This window comes from Otolemur garnettii, unplaced genomic scaffold (assembly GCF_000181295.1).
Source record: "Otolemur garnettii isolate 467f Iridium unplaced genomic scaffold, OtoGar3 scaffold00081, whole genome shotgun sequence".
Taxonomy (NCBI): Eukaryota; Metazoa; Chordata; class Mammalia; order Primates; family Galagidae; genus Otolemur; species Otolemur garnettii.
In genome coordinates this window covers 5,054,653-5,065,955 of record NW_003852476.1, presented here as the reverse complement: position 1 = coordinate 5,065,955, position 11,303 = coordinate 5,054,653, and positions in this window count along the sequence as shown.

Below are 11,303 nucleotides of genomic sequence, written 5' to 3'. Positions count from 1 at the left end.
CCCTTTCTCTACCTAAGCTTTGGGTGATGCTTAATACTTCCCATGGAAGCGTCATGAGCCCTATGGGCCAGCCCATAGCACATAGTTGAGTGGTGATTAGCACATAGGGGACAAGTTTTCCCCCATGCTTGGTTTGACTAATATGAGTTTCCTTTATGTCCGAATTAGCTCCAATGGTGTATTTTTGTTATGTTTATGTGCCCTTTTGTTTCTTTTACTCAACAGAAAACTTCTCGGTGAGGAGAACGGCAGAAACAACAGACCTTCTCCCTTGCCTCTTCAGAAATGTCTTTAATACACTAGAGGGGGGAAATGTAGGAGACGCCAACATCCCAGCAAGATGATCTGCAGCTGAGGCGTGGACTTCGGGCCATTCCTCCACAGGAGTTCCTTGTGGGAGGAGCCCGTGCCCTCAGCACGTAGTTATTGTTAATTACTCCCCTCACCTGTATCATTGCGGTTCAATAAAAGGCTGGTGCGGAGGTTACTGGGGCTACCCAGAAAGTAAGGGCTAGCCCGCCTTCCACAAGCTTGTACTTCTAATCCGCCTCTCGCCTGGTTCCTTCCTGCGCTAACCGAGACCAGGGCCACAGGAGCCTGACGGGTCCCGACAAACTATAAGAAACAATTGGCAGTTAAAATGGATTTTGATGATTTGTGCACTACAGTATGGGGCTTACTGTGTTACTGCTCGGGCCATTTAGTAAATTCAACAATGTGAAAAGCAGTTCTTGGGTATAAGTATACGCCTCATTTGAGTTTTTAAAGCTCTGCAGTAAGAGTGTGATAATGTTTTCACAGTCCTCTGTACCAAAATAGAGAATTAAGAATTTTTGTTGTTGTTTTAGAGATTTAAGATAGATTGGGGATGGAAAAAGCTGGTCTTGTACATAAATGGAAACTATGTTTACATATCAAGATGGAAGCCATCTGTTTACAAAATGATGTGTATTAATCACTTTTTCTAGTTCAAGGAATTTCAATTGCAGGTACAAACTATTGATTTAAAAAATTGCATTTCTATTCTTTTAGTACCATTTAAAAATAAATGCTTGCCATCAACAAGTTGCTATCACTGGGAAGAAGGCAACTTGAAGTCTTTACTGGATAAATAGCCTTTATTCCCAAGAGTGACTTTTCTTCATTGTCTATATATTACATCACAGATTCTATATGCACTGTTTGCAATACAGAGCAAAGGTCTTGTGGCATAGGGGTAGGGGAGTGTTAGTAGCTCCCTTATTCTGTCCTGTTACTGCTTTATTGGACTGATCTACACTCATAAATCTGGGATCATCACTTAACCATAAGTCATGAATGTGTCACTTTTTGCTTGGTTATTTCAACGACATTGCTATATATAATCAGGTATGGCACAGTTTGTGTAGTTTGGTTCTAAGGGTGAGTGGATAGAAATCATTGCACTGTGCTGTTAACTGTCTGCTTGCTGTTACATACTTTTTACAGGCATCATAATAAAAGCTAGACTATTTCATTGGGGGAGAGGAAGAGACTTATTTAATGTAATTTAAAGACTTTTCCAATAGAAAATGAAATATTCTTGAAAATTGTATCTATTTAGCTTTTAGCAATTGATGGTGCTTTCTTGTGGTGTCTGCTGGAAGTCTACTGCTATTATAGGGAACCTTGCTTGTTAGCTTCTCTAGATCTCTATTCTAAACAATCTGTTAGTGATGATAAATTCTGTAGGAGGGTCTATTCTGAGCCATTAACTTCCTGTAAGCGGAAAACGGGTGGGTTGCCAGAAATACCATTGAAACAGAGTGGGCTGTGGGTGGAGGGTTGGGTATTTGTCTTGAGAATGAAAAACTACGGAATACTTTAGTATACAACTGATTTTTAAAAAAATAAACACATTTTTAAAGATGTTTAAAAATGGGGGAAAATTAGAGTATCAATATTTTACAGATAATTTATTAATTTCTATAAAAAACTAAAGAATTTATAAATAATAGGCAATGTAGTACAATGATTTTTTTATAGGAATAACTTATAGCAGTCAGTTTTATGTTTATAAACCAGCTGCAAGTAAGTAGAAAATATAATTTAGAAGCCCACAAAATTTGAAATTCCAGCATCAAGGAATATCAAGTACATAGGAACAAACACAGTCATGTCTCATTTAATGACAGGAATGTGTTGCTAAGTGAATTTGCCTGTGTGGGAATATCACAGGGTATATTTACACACGCTTGGATGATATAGCCTACTACACATATAGGTTACAAACCTGTGCAGCCCATTACTGTATTGAGTACTATAGGCGATTGTAACAGTAAACATACCTAAACAGAGCAGAGGTACAGTCAAATTCACAGTGTTATAAATTTATGGGACTACTGGCAAATATGTGCCCCATTGGTGATTGAAACATTGTTATGGGATGCATGACTAGATAATAAAAGTCTGCCTTCCCATGAACATTGTGCAAGTGACTCATGGCCCAAGGATTGACCCAATTCTGTGTACTTGAGGACCAAAAACAAAAAATAAACAAAGAAAATGATAGTCTATTTATAGAACAGAAAATCTAAATGGCTGACCAAATTACATTAAAAGATGCTAAACTTCATTAGTGATTAGAAAAATAATTAAATCAATAATAAGCAACTGTTTATTACTCACCAGATTGGTGAAAGAAGAATGATGATCTCTAGGGCTGGTGAGATGCCGGGAAAGGGCTTCTTTCCTGAGTTGCTCGGACATCTGCAAGTTGAGTCAACATTTTTGCAGTGTCATCTGGCAATATGTATTAAAATTTAAAATGTACATGATCTTATTACATCAATTTTGCTTTTGGGAATTCATTTTGTAGAAATAATAGTACCAGTAGATGAGGAATACACATGTGGATATAAAGCACCATTTTCAGTTAATACAAAAAGAGTTGCAATGCCCACCAGTAAAGGATATGACTGAATAATTCAGTGGAGTAGCAGACAGCTATTAAAAAGCAAGTGTCAAATCTGCTAAACATATCTGGAGGGATGTTGATGGAATTGGTAAGTTGGAAAGGGAAGTTTCAGTGTAATGTGTATAATACAATCCAATTTTTATAAATTCGACAAAAAATCCCTAAGGAGATTGCTGGTGTTTGATCATTATATAATCTATGAAAATGGAAAGTCCATAGATCCTCCTAATATGTGTATGTTTACATGAGAAAGGGAATGTCCTGGGGGGCACACCCAAGGCTCTGAACTCCAGGTCAGGGAACTCATGCAGGAGAGACCATGTGCTTTTCCTTGCACCTTGCATCATAAGTTTACAAGGATTACAATGGAATTTTCCCATTTTTGAAATCTTAAAGCATCTGCTAGGGTAAATCTACAAAAATGAAAAAAAATTTTATTTGAAACCTTATTTTCATCAGTACAAAGCAAGTGTTTCAAATATTGGCAGCTGACTGCTGAAAAGATAAGTTTCTGAACATAATTTTCACTTTCTAATTTATTGAAAAATGGATAAATAAATGAATAAATAAGTAATAACATTTTGGTAAACCCCCCACATCACACTTCACAACATCATTTTAATCTTATCATTGAAATAAAAGCTCTATCCCCTGAAATGTGAGTTCTGTGAGGGCAGGAACTTTTGTCTGTTTTATTCATTGTCATATTTCTAGCATTTAAGGCAGTAGCTAGCATACAGTGTACACTCATGCGATTGTTTTTGAAAGAAAAAGGAAGGAAGGACTGTTGTGGCCGAAGGTGATGAGGGAGATGAGGATTTTCCCGGTTTGTGTGATTCTCCGCGATGGCAGACCACAGGCAGGACAGTGGTCCTGTCAATGTGAGTGAGGCAAGCAAATGGTTAAGATTCACAACACGGTTCCAAATCAACAAAGAGCAATGGAGTTTTCTTTCTCCCATTTGGATCTGATTTCTTTTTAATCACTCCATTACTGTTGATTAATGTAATAGATTTCTGAAACGCTAAAGAAATGCAACACCTCAGCTGCTGCTCCCTTAACAAAGTTTAGGTTTCATTACGAGTATTTTAAGTAAGGAAGTGATCTTGGCTTTTAAAAGAGAACTCTGGCCATTGAGTAGAGAATAGACATGGGGGGAGGGGAGGAGAGAATGGAAGTGGTGAGCCCAGCAAGGGGGTCACAGCAGTGATTCAGTGGAAAGGTGAGGTCAGCTTGGACCAGGGTCATAAGAAGGAATGGAGTAAGAAATGGCAGGATTGGGGAGACAGTTAACCAGGGAGGAAACAAATTTGGAGGTAAAAGAAGTAACTGGCTTATTTGACAGCCTCAATCCATGGACATAAGTACTTGATAAGTTTTAAAGAATCTTCCTTGCCTGTCCCCTCACAGTATTTCTGACAGGAGGCATGGTTTTCTGATCATGTATGGGCATCATAATGCCTGAGTCAGTCTATTCCATTCTAAAACTTTGCTCGATTTCAATTTCATGTCCATCTCTTCTTGACCCCTGTCCACTGCCACCCCCACAGGCGGCCAGTGTTGATTAGAGAGGGGATGGAGAGGACAGGCTGCTCTCACTTAAGTGGTTGTGCAACTGCAAACCTCTTTTCTTTGCTGCTGCTCCTTTGTTGATGCCTGGGAACAGCTGACACCCAAATTCTAGGTCTTCTGATTGGCCATACGGAGGATACTCAAGGATTCTGAGGAGAGGCTTCCCTCTTCCACATTCCCTGCTAGGGAGATCTGGTCCCAATCTGATGTCTTCTAACCTCTCTGCTCCATCTCTATGGTGGCACTGTTGGGGTCTCTTTGACTTGCTGGCAGCCCTCTGATGTGGTGGCTTAAGTCTTGCTACCTCTACCACTTGTCCCTCAATCCCAGAAATTCGAGAGTCCTTGCTATCCCCAGGAATGGTCTTCTTACAGGCCTCCCCATGATGGCCCTCTCTACCCACTCCAATGTCTCATTTTGTTTTCTCTTTTCCCTGCTCCAGTTGGCGGCCTAAGTAGGAACTGATGGCAGAATAACAGCTGGTGTCCCTTCTTGCAGGTACCCGGTCCCTGAGAGCTTCCACTCCCTGCTATGGCAGAGCAGGCACTCACAGTCCCGCTGCATGGCAGGGAGGAGAAACCACATCCCTTCAGTGAGGCTGAGGACCACTGCCTCACAACTGTCCTGGGTAATTTTCATCTGAGACAGGCTGGAATTGGGAGAGAGGTTTGTTGGGGTCACATATGGCTATGAATATGCCCTGAGGAGGTGTTTTGCCCTTTCTAGAATATGGAGTGTGTAGTATATCTTTTTAATCAGAACTGGATTCTGGGCTCGGCGCCTATGGCTCAACTGGCTAAGGCGTCAGCCACATACACCTGAGCTGACGGGTTCAAATCCAGCCCGGACCCGCCAAACAACAATGACAGCTGCAACCAAAAAATAGCCGGGGGGTTGTGGGGGGCACCTGTAGTCCCAGCTACTTGGGAGGTGGAGGCAGGAGAATCGCTTGAGCCCAGGAGTTGGAGGTTCCTGTGAGCTGTGATGCCATGGCACTCTACCCAGGGGGACAGCTTGAGGCTCTGTCTCAAAAAAAAAAAAAAAAAAAAAAAAGAACCGGATTCTGGTTCATAGTTGTGAGGCCACAAGAAAATTTCCACTCATCCTATTAGGAATGATTCTGAAGTTTGAGGCCTTTACAAATGGGGCATCATTTACTAAGTTGTGAGAACACTACAGGTTGGGAACATATAGGGGTAGAAATCCTGAATTTTGTTTTGGATATTTTAAGTTTGAGATAAGTATTAGACACCTAGTGAGGATGCGAGTTTGGAACTCAAGGGAGAGGTTAGTTGTAGAAATACATTTTTGAGGCTTATGAGAATATAGGTGGGACATGCTGAAGAGGTCACCAGGTCATGTGAATAAAAGATAGAATGGGGGAGACTGGAGGGCCAAGGACAGTCCTAGGAGTACTGTGACATTCAAAGCTCAGGAAGAGGAGGAAAATCTGGCAATCAATACTAAAAGGGAGTCAGAACCTACAAAGTTAGAGGAAAACCAGTAATGTCTTAGCTTGGAAGCTGTGTGAAAAAAAAAAAAGAAGAATGAGGGAGCAACCAACTGTGTCAAATGCTGCTGGAGATTGAATAAGATGAGGACTGACCAATGACTACTGAGCATATCAAGATGGTGATCGGTAGTATTACTGATGGTAACAGTAGTAGTTGAAGTAGAACAGTGGGGACAAAAAGCCCGACTGGTGTAAGCTGAAGAGAGAATGAAGATGATGGAATGGAAATAGTGCATGTAGGCAACATTTGAATTTTGCTTTAAAAGGAAGCAGAGAAAAATGGAATGATAGTCAGAGGGGAATTTGGACCAAAGAAATTTTTTTCTTTAAGATGGAACATATTATGCTTGTTTCTATGCTGATGAAAATGTACAGAGGAAAAAAAATGTATGATGGAGGAGAGAGGGAAAAATTAAAATGTGAGTAAAATTGCAATTATAATTAAGATTAAAATTATAATAACAAAGACACACCTGTGGTGATCACCATACAGTAAAAGTAGAAAGCACTGTATCATGTAGGACTCTTGGTTGCAAGTGACAAAAATTCAATTCAAACTAAATGAACTAAAAAAAGGAATTTATTGACACAAATATCAATGAAAAGAACAGTTCACAGAACTAGGAGAAGAGCCTCAAAAACTAGAGATTTAACAGTGACCAATCTCTTTCACCATTCAACTCTGATATAGTTTGGATATTTGTCCCTTCCATACTCATGTTGAAATTTGATCCCCAATAAAGTTAGGGCCTAGCAGGAGATGTTTGGGCTTGATGGCCTCCTTGTCCTTGCAATACAAGTGAGATCTCACTCCATTAGTTCCTGCTGGAGCTGAAAGTTAAGAGTCTGGCACTTCTTGCTACAATCTCCCCCACCCTTGACTCCTCTCACCTCTGCAACCACAGCTCCCCTTCTCCTTCTGCCCTGAGTAAAAGCAGCCTGAAGCCCTCACCAGAAGCAGAAGCCAATGTCCTGTTTGACGTACAGCCTGCAGAACCGCACACCAAATCAACCTCTTTTCTTTATAAATTACCCAGCCTTAGGTATTCCCTTATAGGAACAAAAAACAGACTAAGGCAATCTCTCACCACTGTTTCTGATTTTCTCTGCATGCTGCCTTTTTTCGTTCTTAGTTCAGAGGTGCCTCTTCCATGTGGTCAGTGAGTTTGGTCACAAACTGCTTCCAGCCTACACTCTCCCAAAGCAAAAGAAAACCTTCCTCGAGTGAGTCCTTGGGAGAATGCCGCATGGTTGGCTGGGGTCCCACGTCCATCCCAGAACTCATCAGTTAGCCTGGGGGGATGGCCAGGTCCGGGTCACATGTGCAGCCCTTGGCTGTCTTTTCTCACACACTGTCTTCTTCCCACACAAATCATATTTAAAGTGTCCTGACTGACAAAATGCAGCTCTTCTATGTATGCACTCCCTCCCAGAGAAAGACACCCCAAAGTTACTTGTACTTACCTTCAAGTCTGGTACCTCTTAGAGACATGCATTTCTTTGGGTGCAGATGTGGCCCACATACATTTAAATATATAAAATAATAACTGTAAGAACCTCCAACACACATGGCTCGCCCGTGGAGCACTAGGAGCACTCGGAGCAGTGCGTCTCTTCAGCGGTGAACACATGTCTCTGCTCCTTCCCACTACAGCCAGGCTGCTTTCTGAATAGGGGACACAGGGATGGGACGGTCTTTGTTGGTACGTCTTTATTTGTTTCCAGGTTCTTTCACACTCTGACAGCACTCTGGTCACCTGCCACTATGGAAATAAACTTTATCCAACAAATTTCTTAAAGCATGTAAGGCATGTGATAACATCCCCAGTCAAAACTACAAATCCCTTCTTGTTCATGAGAGAGAATATTCTCTCTAGAGTGCCTCAATCCCTGTATCCACTCAGAGAGTCTTTTTTTCTAGAGACTACTGATCTTGTAGCATCTAAATTTTTCCAAATTATTTTTGCATATGCTTTTGCTATGGAAGGTAGTGATTTGCTTATGTACAACTGGCTTTGTCTTAGCTGACCAACCCTTATCTCTAACCCAGACCATCCAAAGTGAGCATTGCTAAGTGGAAAGGGAAAGTATCACTCCATCACACCTGGGACTGAACACTGAGGTTACCATTATACAAAAGGCTTTGGGGTCCCATGGTGGGACTTTATTCAAAGCATTTTAATTAATGACACTCAGAGATTGATTTATTAAATACTAGCAACTCTCATGCTAATATTAGTTCTCCTTGAGATGAGAACTTCACGGAGATTTAACTTTCAAGGAAAGAATTCAGTCAATCCCTGAGGGTCACTGTTATGGCAACACTAAGTGAAGTATGATAGATCCGCTTTTAATTTTAATTTTAAAAAATAGAATGTACTTTTAAGAGAAGTTTTAGGATCACAGCAAAATTGAGCAAAAAGTACAGAGAGATCACATATATCCCTGCTCTGGATCATGCACAACACTCCTGCCAACATCCCAGCCTGGAGTGGTACATTTATTACAACCAATAAACCTATATCAACACATCGTAATCACCCACAGTCCATGCTTTATACTAGGGTTCACTTTTGGTCTTGTATGTTCTGTGGGTTTTAACAATTGTACAATGACATGTATCTACCATTATAATATTAGGCAGAATAATTTCTCTGCCCTAAAAATTTTAAGTTCTGCCTATTTACCTTTTTCTTTTGCCAGTTTCTGAAGATGACTGATATTCTTACTGTGTCATGGTTTTGCCCTTTCCAGGGTGCCATATAGCTGGAACCACACAGAAACGTTGGCTCTGTCACTTAGTGATGTGCATTTAAGTTTCTTCTGTGTGATTTTTCATGGCTTGATAGCCCATCTTTTTTTGGTATTGAATAGTATTCCACCGTCTAGTTCTGTTTATTTCTTCACTCATCTAATGAAAGACATTTTGATTGCTTCAAATTTTTATCAATTATGAATAAGACTGAGATATCATCCATGTGCAGGTTTTTGTGTGGACAGAAGTTTTTACCTCATTTGGGTAAATCCCAAGGAGTACAGTAGCTGGATTTTGTGGTAGGAGTCTGTGTATTTTATTTTATTTTATTTTTTTGAGTTTTCATTTTTTCAAATTAATATGAGGGTACAATTCCTGGGTTACATTGTTCTCACTTCCAGGGTAAAGTTCCATTTGTAGAAGAGCCCCTCACCCAGGGGCGTGTTAGACACCCTCACAATGTGCACATTAGGTGAGATCCCACCTCCTGCCCTCTCTCCTTCTGCCAAACAAACTCCCCCTCCCCTCTCCCACTTGCCTTTACCCCTAAACTAGATTATATTAGTGTTTTATTGCTCCTATGACTATGTAATTATTTGCATATTGATTTCATATTAGTATGGAGTACATTGGATATTTATTTTTCCATTCTTGAGATACTTTAACAAGAAGAATCTAATTCAGCTTTATCCAGGTAAAGGTAAAAGATGTAAAGTCTTCATTTTTTAAAATGGCTGAATAATATTCCATGGTATACATATATCACAGTTTTTTGATCCATTCATGGGTTGATGGGCACTGAAGTTGCTTCCACAACTTGACAATTATGAATTGAGCTGCAATAAACATTCTAGTTCAAATGTCTTTGTGATAAAATGATTTTACCAGAGTCTGTATTTTTGTAAGAAACTGCCCAAACTCTCTTCCAAAGGGGCTCCATTGTTATGCATTCCCAAACACTTTAGCTGAGAGTAAGTTTGTGTCTTGTCAAATGCAGAAATTAAGGTGCTGATAAAGTACATGGCTTCAGGCTTGGCACCTGTAGCTCAAGCAGCTAAGGTGCCAGCCACATACACCAGAGGGTGCAGTTTTGAATCCAACCCAGGCCTGACAAAGAACAATGACAACTACAACCAAAAAATAGCCCAGTGTTGTGGCTGGCGCCTGTAGTCCTACCCAGGGTGACAGCTTGAGGCTCTGTCTCAAAAAAAAAAAAAGTATATGGCTTTAGACTTTTTTCTATAATTATGAAAGGATCCTGTCCCAATGGAGGGACCATTGCATCACCCTGGGTAGAGTGCTGTGGCATCACAGCTCATAGTAACCTCCAACTCCTGGGCTCAAGCGAGTCTCTTGCCTCTGCCTCCCAAGTAGCTGGGACTACAGGCACCCGCCACAACGCCCATTTGGTTGCAGCCATCATTGTTGTTTGGTGGGCCCGGGCTGGATTCAAACCCCCCAGCTGAGGTGTATGTGCTGGTGCCTTAACTGCTTGAGCCATAGACGTCAAGCTGGTATTTTATATTTAAATGGTTAAAATTCGTGAGCTGATGAACAGCCTGATCCAGAAGAGGTCTGCTTTTCCTGCTCACTCACACACCCGGCCTCTGGAAGATTCATCTGTGTTCGTGTGTTGACCTGAGTTTCATTTGTTTTAAACACTTTGTCTTCAAGTACTGAGGTAAATTTTATGCAAAATGGGAAGAGGGAATTTTGATGGATGCTGTTTGTAAAAAGAACTTACTGACTGGTTCACCAGAGGTATCGGATTCAGAGGTGGGATTTTTCTCAAGGGGCAACAGAACAAATGAGGACAAATTTGCATTATAAAAATATTAGTTATAATAGTTGTCTTCTGATGATAGCAACTGGTCTTTCAAGCATACAACTGAACTTTAAAATGAATTATGTCTCTATTCAAGTAAAAAGAAATTTCTGACATTGACATTTGTACATGAATTTGTTTTCCTTTTCCAATGTGAAAACTGTAAGTCTGTATAATTTTATTAAAGTTTGTTTATTAAACAGGAACTTCCAGAGGAACAGAATGTGTGTGTGTGCGCAAAGCTTCTGTAAGTTGACCACCCAAGGGACTGTAACAAACTGACATATATATATATATATAGAGAGAGAGAGAGAGAGAGAGAGAGAGAAAGAGAGATAGAAAGAGATGTATTTTAAGACATCATAACTGGAGGGTCAGCACATCTAAATTTGCAGGCCAGGCTGACAGGTGAGAGACGCAGGGAGGAGCTGGTGTTGCAGGTGCAGTATAAATTCTGGAGTCAGAATTCTCTCTTCTAGGGACCTTAGTTTTCTTTCGTAAAGCCTGTGTCACATCTGATTGGCTGAGGCTCACCCAAGTGATGGAGGACAGAGAAAGTGCTTTTATAAAACTCTACTGATTTAAATGTTACATTCAAAAACTACTTTGACAACTAGACTGATATTTGACTGAAAACTGGGTACTATAGTATAGTTAAGCTCATGCATAAAATTAATAAATAATTATAATTTTTATATATATA